This window comes from Enhydra lutris, unplaced genomic scaffold (assembly GCF_002288905.1).
Source record: "Enhydra lutris kenyoni isolate GAN:26980312 unplaced genomic scaffold, ASM228890v2 scaffoldscaffold1, whole genome shotgun sequence".
In the NCBI taxonomy this organism is placed as follows: Eukaryota; Metazoa; Chordata; class Mammalia; order Carnivora; family Mustelidae; genus Enhydra; species Enhydra lutris.
Window position 1 is genome coordinate 28,078,059 of NW_019154085.1, and position 19,247 is coordinate 28,097,305.

A 19,247-nucleotide genomic window follows, 5' to 3' on the forward strand; every position below is an offset into this window, starting at 1 on the left:
CACCCAGCCTCATCCTCAGTTCCCATCATCACCTCCTCATCTGGGCTGGGGAAATGGGGACTTGTCCACCAAGGGCACTCATGCTGTGGAAAAAAGAGAGAGTTAAGAAAAGCCAAAGGGAGCACTGCCCTCCATTTCCAGAAAGCCAATAGTATAAAGCACATTTCCTCTTACCATCATAAGCAGACTCTGGAATGGCAAGTCCACAGTTAAAGAGAAACAGAATATTTGGCAGATAAGCTCCAACTCTGATATCTTGGTATTCACATTAAGGAGACTTATCTTTGAGAGACAAATATGGCACTAATATTCTCTCTCTTTCTCTTACACATACACACACACACACACACACACACACACACACACACACACTGTTGACACCATGCCCTACCACAGCAACAAAGCCCAAGGAGAACCCCCAACAGAAGTTGGGGAAGAAGTTGATTTTTTGTTTGTTTGTTTTCCTTACCTTACTTTAATTATTTCATAGTGAAGTGATATATATGTCTTAAAGAATCTTATTCCTGACAAGCCTGCCCAGATGACTTCCTAACCCATATCACCTGATGAAAAATGGCAAGACTGACTTGTTCAGTTGAATCTCTGGAAATGGTGCAGTCTCCTGATTTGCCCTTATAGAAAATATGCCACCATCTTGAGAGCTGCAGTGGAAGTTCAAATGCAGTGCAGTCATTGTGACTGTGATCATGATGATGTGGATGATCAGTTGAAACCAGCATTTCAGGAGAACCACCCTTGAGACAACCTTTCATCCTTGGAAACATTCCTGCCTTGCCTTGGGTCAAGCTCACTGCCTTCTTGGTTGGGACAAAGAGCAGGGCAGTTCCACACTTGGAGACTCGGGGTCCGCTATCGGCAGATTACCCATCTGATGACTCACTTAAGGAGACCTGAAGTCTTGTCTATCCCTATTTCCAATGCCTGGCACAATTATTTCTACATATCAATGCAACAAAATTTCAGAAGACATTAAGACATAGTCAAATTCAACCTGCATGAATAGACACAAAGACAGCCAGGCTAAGAATAGAGTTCTAACAGAGTCACCTAGTGCTTTGTCCCTTTCTTAATAACAGAGTTTGGGTATTTTCCCTTGTTTCTAATTTGAATCTTCTGGCTATTTTATGAGCTTACTTTCTCCTTTTAAGGGAGGAAGAAAGAGGGCTCCCTAGCACAGAGAAGACCCCACCCAAATTCTTTTTATTTTATTGTATTTTTTTTTTCTTTTAGAGATGGATGGTGGTGAGGGACAAAGGGAGAGGGAGACAGAGAATTCCAAGCAGGCTCCATGCCCAGCACAGAGCCCAATTCAGTGCTCAATCTCAAAACCTTGAGATCACGACTGGAGCTGAAATCAAGAGTCGGATGCTTAACTGACAGAGCCACCCAGGCATTCCACAAATTCTTAACATCAAAACAATTCATAGCCTGGAAAGAGATACAGACTTCCTCAGACTATATTGCCTATAACTTGTAAGATGTCTGTAGGCCTAATCTTGTAAACTTACTTATTTTCCCTTATTTTGAGAAAGAAGTCTTCCAAATCCCTTTTTATAGTCATAGCCACATTTGATATATTCCTGAGGTCTCAAAACCTCAAATCCACTATTGTTGGTAATGAACATAGAGGTTCCTCTACCAACAGAAGGGTCTATACAAGTCAGTTCTATAAGACACACATTCTTATCAAGGAAGGACAGGACTCACTACACACCAAGTGTGAGCACTGCGCATTTGAAATATTTCCAAATTTTTCAGATAAGAATTCAACCAGTTAACTTCATTCCACAGCCAATATCCTTCATGCAGTAACAACCAAATGGCCATATGGGAATCTAAATTGCTGGAGCTTGGTGCTTCACCACGTGGGTGAAGATTGTGCAGGCACACGGGAAATTTTTCCATCCTAGACTTCCTGGAAATGCCAAAATCTGTTTTGTCCTCATCTTAAGTGAACTGAATTATAAGCTGGAAATAACTCAGTTCCTTGAAAAAGGAGGTGTGCTAGGTACATTCCATCCCCAGATCAAATTAAACAGTTTACTCCAAAGTGATCTTCTTTCCTGCACACTGAGGCTCATTTGAGTTTCCCTGCAGTAAGCACAGACTTCGCTCAGTGGGAAAATCTCCCTTTCGCAACACCTAGACCCTCCTCTGAATCGTGTCCATTTCCCCTGCTGATTTTGTTCACTCTTAAAACTGACGGATTGTTAAATGGGTATTCTCTTTTATTTCTCCTGTTTCCTCCCCTCGCCACACCCATACTCTACCTCTTTGTAAGCCATGAAGGAGAAAATGAATCTCGAGAGCCAGAGAAACTAGGTAGTCTAGAGAAGGTTCTTTGGACTTTGGAGGGTATGCCCAGCCCTAGGATAGTAGGAGAAGAGTTTCACAGAGTAAGAGTCACACTTGGCTAGAACTGTGTGGTGAGTGGGCTTCACCTACCTGCACCCTCGGTTTCTGTCTCCTAAGCTACCATGGGAAGGCAGAAGCTCTTTCCCACCCTCTTTAAAAACCAGGCCTTCTCAGAAGCTGGTCACTTATAGGTGCTGTGGAGAGTGGAATAGTGACGTGGGAGCTCCCTCTACCATGTTTGATTGGCTCCATCATCATGGTCCTTTGGGTAGTTTTAAAATCTCTTTTCAGGGGCACCTGGGTGGCTCAGTGGGTTAAGCCTCTGCCTTCCGCTCAGGTCATGATCCTGGGGTCTTGGGATCAAGCCCTGCCTCAGGCTTTCTGCTCAGCAAGGAGCCTGCTTCCCCTTTCTCTCTGCCTGCCTCTCTACCTACTTGTGATCTCTCTCTGTGTCAAATAAATAAATAGAATCTTTAAAATCTGTTTTCAAATATTTTTCCAACTTACCCATTTCCAAGATTGTATATGTCAACAATAAGGATATCATTACATTCAACAGATTATGTATATGTCATTTGATCGCCTAGCATCTAAGATCTTCCCTGCTGGAGTATGAAGAGCCTGAAGAATGAACCTGTGAACTTTTATGTCTGTATCTGTAGATCTTAGCTTAGTGACTGGCACATATCAGGTGCTTAATAGAGATAGTTAAGTGAATAAATAAAACAATAAATGAAGTCTCAGGGGCACCTGGGTGGCTCAGTGGGTTAAAGCCTCTGCTTTCAGCTCAGGTCATGATCCCAGGGTCCTGGGATCAAGCCCTGCATCGGGCTCTATGCTCAGCAGGGAGCCTGCTTCCCCCTCTCTCTCTGCCTGCCTCTCTGCCTACTTGTGACCTCTCTCTCTCTGTCAAATAAATAAATATCTTTAAAAAAAAAAAAAACGAAGTCTCAACCTAGACCCAGCATTAACTAGGCAGACCTTGGGCAAGGAAGGGAGACAGGGAGGGAGGAAGGGGGAGGAAGGAAGGAAAAAATAGAGGGGGCAGGGGAGGAAAGTAGCAGTATAATGTACAGCACTAGTTCTCCAGAAAGATAAGATTTTCCTGCATAAAATAATTGGGGAACAAGGAAATTCGATTTATATAGTTCCCTCCACTGGAAGACAAATCAGATGAGTGAAACTGAGTTTCACAGGCAAAAAAGAATGTGTGTGTGCATGTGTTGAGGGGATAGAGGGGAGGAGAAGGAAGGTAAAGACACATAGTCTACTGCCAAAGAGAAAAGGGTTACAGGCCTGATTCTGCCAGGTTAGCCATCCCTGTTCATCAAACTCACTTAATTGCTGTAGTCTGGACTCCCTTTTGCTGAGTAAACAAAACCTAAAAGATTTTTCAAGTTTATGCCCTTGTTTTCTTAGCTCTTCTGAATGTGCTGTCAGCCAAAGGCAATTGGCCGCACCCCTCTCTTTCAACACACTCCAGGGGTTTGCTCTGTTTATCAAGCAAACAACTGGTTTGCAGCAAAGACTATCTCCAGCTTGGGGGGAGCTGCTCTGTTGGCTAGGTAACCTGTTTGAGGAGCTGACAAAATCAATTTTCTCTGTTGGAATCCTCAGAAGCCATACAGGGTCCTCCAGGCTCCTTACTCTGCACCTTCTTGAATAATCAATCCATCCCTTCGGTGAAAGTTGAGACTGATGAGACCCCCTTCCCAGTTTTTGTGTTGGCCTCCTGGCTGTCATGGCCACATTGTCAACTTAATTCCATTGCTAGATCATGAAAGTTTTAGCTACATGTTGATGACAGCCTCACCCATTTGACTTGCACTTCTTAGATTACATGCTGAGTAAAAGGCATTTCTTTTAAACATCTAGAAACCCACCGAATGTTGCAAAAGCATGCATTCATGTGCATGTGCACAAACACATACACACACACAAATACAACCTGAAAAAGCTCATTTCTCACAGGATTCTGAAGCCCTGCTTCTCCCGAAGCAGCCCTTATACACTGCACAAGGCTTATGCTTCCATGACCTAGAAATCTCTTTGAAATAAGCTGTTTTGAAAATTGAGCAAGTCAGAAAGATGGCGGTAGGAGGAAAGTCACCTTGTGTAGATTAAAAGGAGTGTTCCAGTTAAATGCCTACATGTTTTGTCATCGTCTAGATTGATTGTGACATTCCAGTAACACAAATATATTTATCTTAGAGTTCTATGTAATGTATACATAAATCTTAAATATTTGTTCAACATTTACTGCCATTATTTATAATGGTCTGTGAGCACTGCAGATGTTAGGTTGATGCTATCTGTTTTACATCAAAAACTTAGTCTACAAGGTAAAAACCCAACTCTGAGCAATGACTCCAGACACAAAGGTTTCCAAATCCAACTACACATTAGATTCATAAGGAAAAAACTTTTTTTAATATTGATTGCAGGTCCCACCCCTGAATTTCTGAATCTGGATCTTGGGAAGGGAGTCTTAGACTCTTTGCTTTTAACCACATTCCTCAGTGATCTTTATCAGTCAGCTCAGCAGGGCAGGACTCAACCGTCTAGCAAATGTAGCTGCAATTATTAACAGAGTCTTCCAGATGGAACAGCCTCTGCTGACACCCAGATCTCTCTGAAGTCAGTACTCCCCAGGACCTGTGAGAATGAGATGAGGGAAATCCTGCATCTCTGGGGCATGGTAGAGACCTCAGAGAAGGAATTTCTTTAGTGAAGACCCTGAAAGATCATGGTGGAGATCAGCTCACTCTGCTTCTTTCAACAGTGTCAATCTCTTCCCCTACATCACCCTTCTCAAATTGTCCTTCCACCTGCAGATTTCCTGTGGACATGAGGGAAAAAATGAAATCCTGAAAGATCACTCAGAATTGCTCCAGAGACCTACCCCCCAAAACGTTTCTGAAATGACCTTTTCTGCTGCTTGCTCCAATTCAACATTTACCAAGGCTGTAGTTTTTCACCTTTTCACCATCCCCAAAAAAGATGTTGCTCAAGCTAGTGCCATAAGCAGTGAGGACAATCATGAACCTAACATAAGCCTCATCTCACTTCATTCTGCATCAGAAAACTCAAGAAAAGCCCAGAAGCCAAATTACCTCCTCCCTGCACCCTTTATATTCCCCTATTTCTGGACATTCAAAGATGCGAGGGATTCTGGGAATCTTTCCAGTTCTCACTTCTTTATCTTCTACTCTGGCAACATTCATCTCTTGTTCTCTGCCTTGCTTTTTTCTGCAGTTCCCTTTATACACTGTACAGAACACCAAAAAATGCTAAAATTCTATCCCTTAGCAAAGCAGAAACAGCTCAGTAGTGATGCTAACCTGACCTCATGTTGGGCTTTCAGACCCTCTCCTCTTTGAACCTCTTTCAGAATCTGTCAATCCAAGGACACACACTCTTGTCTCTAAGTTCTTTATAGCTATGGTTCATCACCATCCACAAGGTCTTCCTGCCCTTCCCCATGACCTACAGCTGTATTTGTTTGCAGCCTTAAATAATACTGGCTTTTCCTTCTAAACAACTGCCTCCCTGCCCCACCTCCCACCCACCACTCCTCATCCTTCAGCCCTGGGTCAGCCAGTGGTAAGTCAAGGGCGAGTACAAAACAAATTTGCAGTTCTCCTTCCTGCCCCAGATCTTTCTTAGTGCTAATTTTTTCCAGCTTTTTCCTTAATGCTCGATATTTGTATCTGGGATTCCTCTCTCCAGATGTATTAGTTTGTGTGGTTCCAGGCTGGACTTTAAGATCCTGTCTCTTCCCAAGAAGAAAGGATCTTTAAATCTAGAAAGTTCCATCCTGGAATCTTTCCTATTGTCTACCAGAAGCTCCTATTCCAGAATCCACACATGGCTTGGAGAAGAGGTTGGGCAGGAGTGAAGCTCGTTCAGGCTGTAAATATCCAGCCAGTCCATCCCACAACACACACCAGTATTGGCAACCAACATCGTGGCAGCTACCACCCCTCCCTCTGACCTTCATTTGAGCAGAGAACTGGCCACAGCGCCTCCCAAAATAATCTGCACACAGCTTAAACTGAAATTTACAAGGAGTCCTATCACATTTTTTCCTAAAATTCTAAATCCATAATATCTACAAAACTCCTTTTATCCAATTATTGAGTAATTCTGTGGACGGGGGGAAAAAAAAAGAATGGAAAAGAAGACCAACCCATCCTTCATCCACACATTAAGGTTTCCATGTTTTGCTCTTTCTTTTCTACCAGCCAGACCTTTGCACTTTGCCCATTGTGATCCCAGTTTGGTTTTCCACAAGTGCTCTTGTGCATATAGAAGTGATTAAGTTTGATTAGAGCTCCAAATATTCACCATGCTCTTGAAAATCAATGATGCCTCCCTTCCAGGGTCTTGGTGTAAATGTATTGATCCATTAGGTGTTCTCTGAAATATGGCGCTCAAGGTGAGTCCTGTGGGTCTGGAGGTCTGTGAAAAGGTAGTTCAACTTCATTAAGTACCCGGCTGCCTCATGTGACATCCAGGGGGCTCCTAGTTCTTTTATACTAAGCTAAATCTGAATCCCTTGAGCTAATAAAAAGAAATCCAGCCATACAGTAGTTTTGGGAGAAAGAAGCACAATGAATCCAGTCACTACCATGTCACAGATTCTGAAAGTTGGGGAATTTTTGCTCTCTGGAATGTCAGTGGGCCAAAGTGACAAACTAATTGTTCTTTTCCATCTGGGTAGTTGGCATCATGTAGACATAACTGGTATCTGATTCTACTGCCTTGACAAATACTGAAACTATGCAGACCAAATTTTATTACAACAGCCTCAAAGGGCTGTCCATTTATATCAAGCTGAATTTTGCTACATCAAAGATTTTGCAAAAGAAGAGGCCACCTGCTTAGAATTCTTGTTCCTGCCTGGAGAGTTTGAAGAGAGCAGTAAGGGTCCCCCGAAGCCAACCGTCACATGCAGACCTCCAGTGCCCACAGTGGCGTAGCACATGCTAGCTGGCACCTTCCAGCTGGAAGAGAAAGACAGAAAGATATATGGAGAAAAAGAGACACAGAGTGATTGAACCCAAGCCACTCAGACCCCAGGCTCAATTGTCACATCCTAGTTACCCTAGAACAGAGTTTAACAGGCCATGCCCTGATCCAGAAAGTATCTCAAGAATTCTGGTCTAAATTCCATGGTCTACTTAATTTCTCTCTGCTTATCCAGAATTCCCAAACTCATCCCAAGCTGGAACTCTGGATTCTGGGCCTGTGTGAGGCCTGGTGGCCCGTGCGTGGGCACCTCTGGTCTTGGGTGACACCCACCTTCTAGTTTGGATCCTAAATCTTGAGTGTCTCTTCCAACTTGACAGGTTTCTACCTTGCCCTCATGACTCACTATAAAAACCCAACTGCCCAGGGCTCCCAGAAGTGAGCTGGCCTTGGTTCAGTGATCTGGAACTAGATATTTTTGATGAAGGGCTAAGTCGTGTCATACCTTTCCTGAATTCCAGTCCAAATTGTTGTTTTTAGAAGCTCACTAACAAAGAATACACAGCTAGAGAAAGTTATCTCCTTTCTCTGTGTTTTCTAACCTCCAAATTAAAAACTAGAAGTCACAATTCCAATAAGGTATCCTGGCCTCTTGTAGATGTCCAGAAACCTGGGTTTCACTCTTGGTTCTGGCACTAACCTGCTTGGTGACCTTGGGAAAATCCCTTGACCTCTCTGAGCTCAGGTATTCTCTTCAGCTTCTATATGTTCCTGTGAGATCTAAGAAGTCACAGCCTTGCCAACCTAACCACCCACCATGACTATAATTTGGTTCTCAGGTAACCCCTGTGATGGTGAATTTAGGTGTCAATTTAAAGGGCATTTTTATTCCATGTATAAGTGAAACCATGTGATAATTGTCTTTCTCTGCTTCACTTATTGATTATATATATATATATATATATATATATATATATATATATATTCCCCTCCAGTTCCATCCATGTTGATGCAAATGGTGGCTTTCTAATGGCTGAGTAATATCCCATTGTAATATGGACCACATCTTCTTTATCCATTCATCTCTGGAACATAAGGAATAGCACGGAGGGCATTAGGAGAAGGAAGGGAAAAATGAAGGAGGAGAAATCAGAGGGGGAGATGAACCATGAGAAACTATGGACTCCAAGAAACAAACACGGTTGCAGAGGGAAGGAGGGTGGGGGGATGGGTTAGCCCGGTGGTGGGTATTAAGGAGGGCACGAATTACTGTATGATGACTAACATAACATAATAAATAAATAAACAAACAAACAAATTGCATTTTTTAATGAGATTGGCATTTAAATCAGTGTATTTTGAGTTAGAAGCTCCCCCTCTGTAATATGAATGGGCCTCATCCCAACAGTTGAACCTGAATAGAACGAAAAGAGCTGTCTCTTGGAGTGATATGGAAATCTCCAGCAGACTGCCTTCAGACTTCATCTGCACCATCAGCTCTTTCTCGATCTCCAGCCAGCCCACACTGCAAACTTTGAACTTGCCAGCCTCCATAATTGCATGAGCCAATTCCTTATAATAAATCTCTCCATATATACAGGCTCATCCGATTGGTTCTTTTTCTCTAAAGAACCCTTACTGACACAGCTCCCAAGGACTGAGCATCTGCATGTACTGAGCCCCATGGCCATCACTGAAACATAGGGTTCTGCCACCAAGGAGTATGCAACCTAGTTGGAAAGATAAGACAAACTTGAAGGAAATAAGGCAGAACAACATATACAAGTGGCAGAGAGTGTGGGCCCGTTACTGGTGCTATAGCTCAGAAGAGGATTCAGAAGAAACTTTGAGGAGGAGATGACACTTGTACTGGGCCTCTAGGACAGCTGTAATGTCTTAAGGGGAAGAGAAAAGGAGGGATGGCCCAAAAGTGGAGATGTGTATGGTTCCTCTCCTGCCCCTGGTTTCCTGCCTTCGTGAATGCCATCACCATCTCCATAGGTGCCCGGATCACGTGGGCCTTGGCCTTGTCTCCACCCAAGCACTCCAGCCTCCACTCCTTTCCCCCACAGTCAAGCATCTATCTTTAGAGACTAAATACTGAGAAATGTTCCCCTGCTGTCCAGCCCCAGAGCTGCCTTTCTAGTCCAGGCCACCATTTTTGTTCCCTTGAGCCACCGGTATACCCCTTATATGCTCACCCTTTCTTTAATCTTGCCTCTCCAATTCTTTGCTCCCAACAAAGCAGAGTGATCCCTCAAAAGTGAACATTGGGAGCACCTGGGTGGCTCAGTGGGTTAAGCCTCTGCCTTCAGCTCAGGTCATGATCTCAGGGTCCTGGGATCAAGCCCCGCGTTGGGCTCTCTGCTCAGCAGGGAGCCTGCTTCCCCCTCTCTCTCTGCCTTCCTCTCTGCCTACTTGTGATCTCTGTCTGTCAAATAAATAAACAAAATATTTTTAAAAATAAAAATTTTTTAAAAAGTGAACATTGGATAATCTTTACTTAAAATTCTTCAGCAGCTCTTCATTTCCTATAGAATAAAATGCAAATTTAGTATGGCTCCATCAAGCTGTACTCTAGCCATTGCTATGTCTCCATCCCCATCACTTGCTGCTCACATCTTTTACTACTAAAAGCTCTCAGGTCCTCAGAAATGCCATCTTTCCCATCTCTAGACCCTTGCACATGCTACGCCCTCTATTCAGAACCCTTTTCCTCTTTCTTCAGCTACTTGCCACTTTTCTTTGGGTCTCAGTTCTTCTATTTTCTAGGAGGAAACCCCCCCAACTTCTGCAGATTTGTTTGGGTGTTTCCCCAGCTATGCCCTCTCCTCCCTCTCTCCAAGAACTTACCATGAGGGTCAACTGATAAATTTCCTATCTTCCCAATTGGACCTTAAACTTGAGAGACATGTCCAACTCCCAATCCCAAAAATTCCCCCCAAATACTAAAGAACACATGCTAGAAACTCACATGTTTTAAGTATGCTAGGTTTGTCCTGTGCCCCCCAATACAGCAATAACAAGACAAGCCTGCCTTCACAGAGCTCACATGCTAAAGATAACAAACAAGTAGATAATGTATAAATGCAGTTAGAGTTGTGAATACAGCCATAAAGGAAAGAACTAGAAGGTTGTCCTAGACCATATTGGAGGAGCTAGAACTGGAACACCTACTTTAGACACCAAGTGGTAGGGAAGGTCACTCTGAAAAGGTGACCTTGAGCAAGGATCTGAAGAATGAAAAACGACCAGTCATGCAAAGATCAGGGAAGTGAGATCTTGAGGCAGGAGAAAGCTGGGCATATTCTAGGAATGTCAGAAGATTAGGATGGCAGCAGAGAAGAAAAAGAACATATTCTTCATGCTATTAACCCCACTGTACCAGAGGCTCAGACTGCAGCCACTTTATCGCCTGTGGGATGAGTCACACAAAGAGGTGGTTTAGTTCCCTCCAGTGGGAAAGGCCCTTGGTAATAGAGGAGCCCCATACAGCATTGCCTTTTCTACAAAACATTTCAAAGCCCTAAGGCCCTGGTGGCTTACAAGCTCAAATTCCAATGTAGTGAAGTGAAATTTGTCTTATTTAAAATGTTCCATATGCTAAAATCAATTAATAACTAATAAAGAAAGAGGAATGAGATTGTTAGTGGTCCCTTTTTTCCTTGATGGGGAAAGAGGAGGATGGGCAGAAGACAGGACTTCTGGTGTCCTTCCAACCATCACATCAGGATGTGTCTCTTTGAGAAGTTGGGCTCTGAAGGTATCAATGGGATGAGTAGACCTCTTTCTGAGGATTAAGAGTAGGGACCTCCCTTATGATCTTGGCATTTCCCAGCCACACCCACTTTATTCCAAGGCTGCTAATGCACACTAGATCTAAAATGTGACCTGTCATCTGCTCCTGGGCTGGTTCCACCCTTTCCATGCCCCAGAACAATACCCATGATAGACTAACTGTGGATAATAACAAGGACACTGGAGCCAAGAACTATTTACATGTCCTTCTGGACAACCTGTTCTCTTAACCCACAATCAGAATCAGAGCTCCCTCCCTCCATTCATCTGCTCCTTCAGCCCTCAGAGAGGGTACACATTCCTAGCTTAGGCAATGCATTCTTGCTGTCCTGACACATACCACCAGAGTAGGCCAGGCAGGCCATTGAGAGAGCCAAGCTACCCACCCAACACTTGGCTTTGGCCCAGGGCATCAAGCCAGGCCATGGTATCATAGCCGCTAAGGTCCCTTGATAAGCCACATCAACTCAACTCTTAAAATTGTTCATGGTATTGCTGATGGAGTTCACAAAGATTACATCAGACTGTATCCCTCCAAAGCCCAGACTGAATGATGTTTAATTAGGACAAGTCTGGTGGTTAACTCTCCCCTCACTATGGAGGCAGCTGCTAGATCCAGATCTGGGGTGGGTTTCAGTAGGGACAATGTTTTTGGTTACAGGATGCACCATAACATAATGGAAACTTCTGGGTATGCAAAGATGTCTACAAAAGCTCTTAGATCCAAATCCATCACTATGAAACCACCACTGACTCTGGATTATTTTGAACAAATGTCCAATATCAATGCCTTCCATGAGTAGGTTTCATTCATTCATTCATTCATTCAGAAATTGTATTTAGCAGTTCCTGCATGTCATTAGCTGTGCTAGATATGTGGGTCAAGGAGATAAATAGGACATGTTCCCATCCTTCAGAGATCTCCATAAAGTGTGATATATTAATTTACTTTTATTTATAGAATAATAAATACATTTATTTCTCTTGAGAAGGTAGCTGAAATACCTCTACAGAAAACTTCCAAAGCTACAAAAACTACCAAAAATGTCATCGTGAACTATAATGAGCACCCCATCTACAGGGACAGTGATGCCGCTGCCTGCCAGCCACCCACCACACATGGGTGTCTGAATCCTTCCAGCTGCCTTGGAGACCTGGGTCGTTATTCTCTCTGAGCCAATAATTCTGATGTTCCTACAGCTCTGTCCCAGCCTCTGTCCCAGTTTCTGTCTCTGAGGCTGCATTAGTCATGCTAATGTTTTCTTCTTTTCCACAAGGCCTCATGTGTCATAGGCAATTAATAGTTAACAAACAGAATGAAATAGAGCTACAATCTCTACAGCAAAGAGGGCATTCCCTTTTTTTTGTGATTACCAGTGTAACATTAATATTAATAATGACATTTGAATGCTTGCTTAGTCCCAGGAAAGTTCTAAATGCTTTCTGTAATTATATCATTGAATCCTAACAGTGTTACCAAGAGGTAAACACTATTATTCCCCTATTTTCAACCTGACTTTGTAGAAGCAGCACCAGAGGCTGAGATTGACTTGTGTACTTTATTCCCTGAAAGGATTTCCAGGGGTTCCAGTTGAGATCTGCTGACCTGGTTCAAGCTTCTCACTTTATGAAGCCCATTCATTCAGGCTTTATTACTGCCAGGCAGTGGCTACAGTGCTTTTCCAAGTGGTGGCCACAAATCCATAGGCTCCAAATTATGAGGTTATTTAGTCATTCAAGGAATACCTTTTCTAAATTCCCATGTGATGAGAATACAGTGATAAAACAAACACAGTCTCTGTCCTCAGGAGGCTTTCAATCTGGAAAAGTAGATAAAAGATAGAAAAGCAAGAGCAGGCCTTGAACTGACTGGACTTCCTGGCACCAGCCTAGAAACCAGTCTGAGCCTGGCCCTTCAGCTCCCCTACCTCGAGCTCCCACAACTGGACCCTTGTGCTCCAGGCCCTTAGTATGGCTCACACCTTGGAACTGTGCCTTCCTATGGCTCAGAACCCTACCCTGTGATCAACCTCACTCCACCAGCACCCATGTCATCAGCATCATGGGCAAAACAATGCCAAAAATTTACTTTATGTCTCTTAATGGAACTAAAAACAAAGAGAAAACACCCAAAGAAAGTCGTTGGACAGAATGCCTCATGACTTCAGGAATTGGAAATGAGAAGACACCCATAGCTACTGAGATGAGCACTTCACTTGTGTTGTGGCAGGAGAGGTCACTTGACCAGCATCCTTCTCTTCATTATGACGTGTCTGTGAACTACAACCTGGACTCCACCATCTTCTTCATTGACATCATTGTGGCCCATGAACCCGAGGGCCTCCTGGTCATTGTTACTGCCACCTTGCTAATGACAGAAAAGTGGATGGCCAGGAAGAAGTTCCCAGTGAAGAACCTGGATGTGGTGGAGGCCCTCATTCTGCTTCTACCATTTGCTCTAACAAAACTGACACTGAGACTCACAATGGGACCCACATGCCATTTGACACTCAGACCTACGTGGCTGACACACATGAAGAAGAGACAAACCAACTCTCTGCCTGAAGCTCTGGAATCTGGGCCTCCTTATTTAAGATAATAACACTGGATACGCAAGTTGGGTTCAGCAAGGACAGGAAAATATTCCCATCATCAAGAAAGTTTTGCTTGGAGATGCCTCAGAAATTGCCCTTGGACGTTCTCAGAGGTCACTGTGGGGTGCTATGGTAGAAATTAGGAAATAAAACTGCAAAATGCCTGTAATCTCTTTTGATTCTACCAACAAATTTCAGCTCCTCATATATGAGAGCGATGGCTGCAGTGATAAATGCCCCCCTGTGATGGTGAGACCTTCTCCCTGCGAAGGCCCTAGAGAGCACAACACCATCACTATCAATGTCTTAGATTCACATCTGGACAAAGGCACAGCTGAGGTCTTCCTCACAGTGTATACGGAGCTAGATGGCCTAGGGGAGACACATCCTTGTCTTCTACCCCCTCTACCTTCCAGCAAACAAGTTCTCAGAAACCTACTCAGTTGACAGATACCATGATCTTTCCCACCTCCAACTTCTGCTTTGTACACTCTTGTCAACAAAAAATCCATCCCCTTCAGTCTGTGCACTGTGCCTGATGCATTCAGTGAATGCCAAAGTGCTGGTATCAAGATCATTATAACTACAGGTAACTGTCCTTCATAGCCAAAACACTCCCAAGGGTGTGTAGGTACCATTTCAGCCAATAGTAGGATGGTAGAAGATATCGAAAAATGCCCATTGCTGATGGGGAGCAAGTTAGCGAATAGGCTGCTAAGGCCACTGTAGTGGCCAGTATGGAACCGAAGGACATAAATCATGAGCATCTGTATGAGTTCTTAACCAACCACTCAGGGATCATCTTTGCAAACACCGACCATTGTGTTAGGCTGTGAGAGATCAGACATAGTTGTTGCCATGACCATTGAGGCAGTGAATGATTTTCCAGTCTAAAGAAGGCAGATATTGGAATTGTCATGGAGGTAGCAGGTTCTGATGCTGCCAAAAAGACAGGCCACACCGTCTTACTGAATGACAATTACATCTCCCCACCTATAGTCACAGAGTGGAGGAAGGCTGCCTGATCTTTGATAACCTGAAGATCATTGCTTTCACCCTGGCCTAGAACACTGCTGAACTTTGCCCCCCTTTTTTATTTAAATTTAATTAATTAACATATAGTGTATTATCAGTTTGGGAAGTAGAATTCAGTGATTCATCAGTTACATATAACACCCAGTGCTCATTACATCAAGTGCCCTTTTTAATGCCCATCACCCAGGGACCCCATCCCACTGCCCTCCAGCAACCCTGTTTCCTATAGTTAAGTCTCTTATAGCTTGTCTCCATCTCTGATTTCATCTGCCCTTTTTAATTCACATTACTGCTGAGTTTGCCCTGCCCTACAGCATCATTACTATCTTGTCCATCAATTTGGACACAGACATAATTCCGTCATCACTTTATTTTACGAAAAAGCTGAAAATGATATTATGAACCAGAAGCCTCACCATAGGAAAACGGAGGGGCTGGTGAACAAGCCTCCTGCCATATCCTGCTGCCCACACATTGGCCTCATGCAAGCCTCTGGAGCTTTGGTAGTTCATGTCACTATGTATGCAGGGGGAGATTTAGACCCGGTACTCTCATTAACTCTGGGACGATGGGAAAGGACAGCATGAATGACTGGGAAGACAGCTATGCACAAGAATGGGAGAGGTATCAGAGAAAATACCTGGCATGAACAGGCTACACAGCTGCTCTCATTGGCGTTATTAAGGTCCAGCACAGAGTGTATCTGATCGTGAAGAAGATCCAGAGTAATTTCATCTTCTAGCAAGATCTTTCCAGAAATAAAGCCATCAAGGCAGGGATTGCTTCCTGATTTATCATAGCATTATTCCTTTCCTATGGCCTTAAAAGTACCACAGTTCTGAATTTCACTGTGTTCCTGGCACAGGGTTGGTCGGAGGATAGGCCACTTGCCATTCTTCTTTGGATGTATAATCACATGTGAAAACTTTTCATCAGACTTTACTGTGAAAGCTGTTAGGATAATATATCACTAAGACATGCTTTTCCCCATGTCTCCCAATTTCACATTGGTGATATCTTCAGATCTCTTGTGCTATGATCACATCATCAAAATCCACACTAGAGAACAACAAAAATGACGTGAAAGAAATTCGATTGATGTTTTGTACTTTACAGCTGAGATCTGACTGTTCATGCATGACTTTCATCTCTACCTCTATCTCCTGTTTTCAAACGTGATAATGTCAAGGTGATGCTGTAGGGAACAAAAACACATTTTCATGTACACAGGTTTCCATGGTAATAGTCTTGTATAACCCAGATGTGAGCTGGGCTTTCCCTGCTCTTAAGCTCTAAATAGGATTCCCCAAATCTCCATTCTGCAAACTGTTGAAGATCCAATGCCCTCCCCAATATCTCTGTGAATTTCTGAGGAAACTTTGTTCAAAAATTCAGCTCCAGGTTTGCAGGAAATGGAGGTGGAGGCAGGGTCACATCATAAGAACATGGGCTTCAACATTCATTACTCTCAGATATTGCCAGCATGCTTTCCCTGCACGTCACTCTTCACCCCCACCCCTCGCTGTCTCACTAGACCATTTTTGTATTATCTACTCCCATTCACCTCCTCTCCCGCCTCCCAGACTGCCCTTGACCCCTACCACTAGAACACCAATTTGGCTTCCCCCGACTCATGCTCTAAAACTGAGCTCCAAGCGCACTTTGCATATCCTAACTCAAGGGGCTCAACTGAACAAAAGGGTCTTTCAGTTACCAGGAAGCCATTATGGATTGAAAGAGTAATATCTATTTCTTGTAAAACATTTGCAAAGCACTTTCCAGCACTGACATTTTGCCAACCCTGTTTCACAATTTTGACTTGCGTTTATTCATGTAGAACACATAGTATATTGACAGGCCCAGAGAGAACTCATTTTAAAGTAAAAGACATTTTCTAAAACAAATAAAGATAGAAAATATTAAGTGACATAAGAAAGAAAGAAAGAAAGTTACTATTAGTAACTGACCTCTGACATCCCTTCTTAATTCCAATTTTCCATGATTCTGGGTCATGTACCATGATGCCTAGTTAGGGGAATAAAAGAGGTTTCAAGGAGCAGGTGCATCTGGGCCAGACCTAAAGAAGATAGAGTGTCAAGATAAGGGATCCAATGTTTAGAGAAAAAAATTAACTGATTCCATTTTCCTTTGAATGAATCAGGAGTCTTTACCAAAAAAATCAATATTGGAACTTTGACATTTCTGGGACATTCTCAATTATCTCTTAGGTTTTATTACCTGTAAAATGAGGAGATACCACTGCCTCTATTTCCATATTTATTTCCTTTAAGCAACATTTCTTGGGGGCCTTCTATGTTTTGGGCTGTGCGCCAGGCACTGAAAATACAAAGATGCAGCCCCTAGAGGAAGGAGTTCAAGTCAAATGGGAGAATGGAAAGACAACAAATGTAACTCAGGTTCAGACCTTCCACCCCCACAATCCTGACAGTCTCTAGTTTCTTTCACTCAAATTTAGACACAATACCCAGGGTCCCACCCCCAAGTTCATTCCCACCAGCCATTTTGATTATTTTAATAATTTACAATAAACCTTCAAAGAGAATCAGGATCACTTCCTTCCCTTCACTCCCACGGTCTCTCCCATCCCCTGACTTCCCCCTTCCCCCTTTCTCCTTTATTCTATCCTCACTCACCTCTCAACAACAATACAAATTCCCTTCCTTGCCCTACGCATGTGGTTCCAAAGTTGTCTTTTGCTACTTGAACACAACCTTGGGTGTCACCCTCCACCCATAGTGACTCAAAATATTTCTTCCAACAAAATACAGGCCCCCTTCAAAGGTGGTCTCCATCTATGCTCAGAAAACGTAGCCATGCTCAGACTAGTGTGGGTCTTGTCCAGTACAAGGCACAAGAGGCAGCCTGTGTGGGAAAGACTAAAGGGAATTCTGTTTGATAAAACATTATTTCTAATTCTCAGGAAGACCTTTCCAGAAATGTAGGGAGTTGGCCCACATACTCGCCAATGTTTGGGTTATGTTTCAACCTTGCTTGAACACTATGAATGCACACAGTGCCAACTCCCATGTGTTTTGAGGAGGGCTGGGTACATTATGCTTCTCTGGTTTTGTTTTTGGGTCCTTTCCCCATGTCTGCAGTGTTTCTTCCATTAAAACCAGGACTTTTCCTCCCTCTGGGCTTCCACACAAACTCTGGCCCAAGCCAATACTCCCAAGGGATGCTAAATCCACTTTTGGAGCCAAAAAAATAGGGATAATTTATTCAAATAAACATGCCAATAACGCTACGAAGAACTTTTACGGGTGGTATCATTTTGCTCCAGATTTCCAGACAGGAAGGAGTTATTTTGCTCACTCATGGCATAGCAATGACAGGTTGTTCTCCAGACATTACTGTGATGGAAAGAAAGGCAAGTCCAGAGCATGAGGTAGGGCCAGGGAGCCCCTGCAGCCTGGTGTGGGAGTTTCTGCTTATTCACCTCCAAGTTCCCTCTTTTATCTAGGTCCTTCTTATGTGCAGAAATCACATCTCAAATCAGCATTCCAGATGCAGTCTCCCAGCAGACATGGCATTCTTGTTAAGGCAGCTTGGAGAGAAGATTTCAGAAAGACATGATCACTGTCCTCAAATAGCTAAAGGCATGTCACATAGAAGAGGCATTATATTTACCCAGCTTGGTGACAGAGAGGAATGGAGACAGTAGAAGCAACTAGAAGGCAAACACATCTTCATTATGGAAATGAGGGCTTTAGACCAACATAGAATTGAGCTATTTCAAACATCTGAAGTTACGAACTCCCCCCAGATTCCCCAATGCCCAATTTATTTATAGCACTGACTAGCATGTGGTGTGAGGATGTCCTGGGGAAAGAACTTGAACTTGAACCATGGCCAAACTGGGGTTTCAGACATAGAAAGGGACATGGTGAATTTGGGGTGTGTGAGCAAAACATGATAAGAGAAGCCAGACTTCAAAGGGAGAAGCAAAGCATAATCTGCAAGGAGGAGGCAGAAAAACATCAAAGTGTAGGGTCTGAACTTCAGGAGTGATAGTGGGGACTTCAGGAACAGTCAGACGGCAGCCCTGCTTTAATCGTCCCAGCCCCAGGCATGATGGTGACATGTGCATCAAGATAACCATGATATCTAAGGACCCAAGCAATTTTTCAGAGGGAACCACAAAGAAGTAGAACACCAAGACAAGGAAACCATTTCTGTCTTGGCAGAGAAAAAACTCTTAGGTAGCTTGGAACAGTAAGGTATCAATCAGTAGCCTGGGGAAAAGTCTGGAAAGGCCTTACCACAGGCTACAGACCAAGTGCAGCCTCAGAGACAGAAACTAGGACAGAGGCTAGGACAGAGCTGTAGGAACATCAGGATTATTGGCCCAAAGAGAGTAATGACCCAGGTCTCCAAGGCAGCTGGAAGGATTCAGACACCCATGTAAGGCAGCTCTTGTAGACTTCCAGAGATAGGATGGTTCTTCTCACG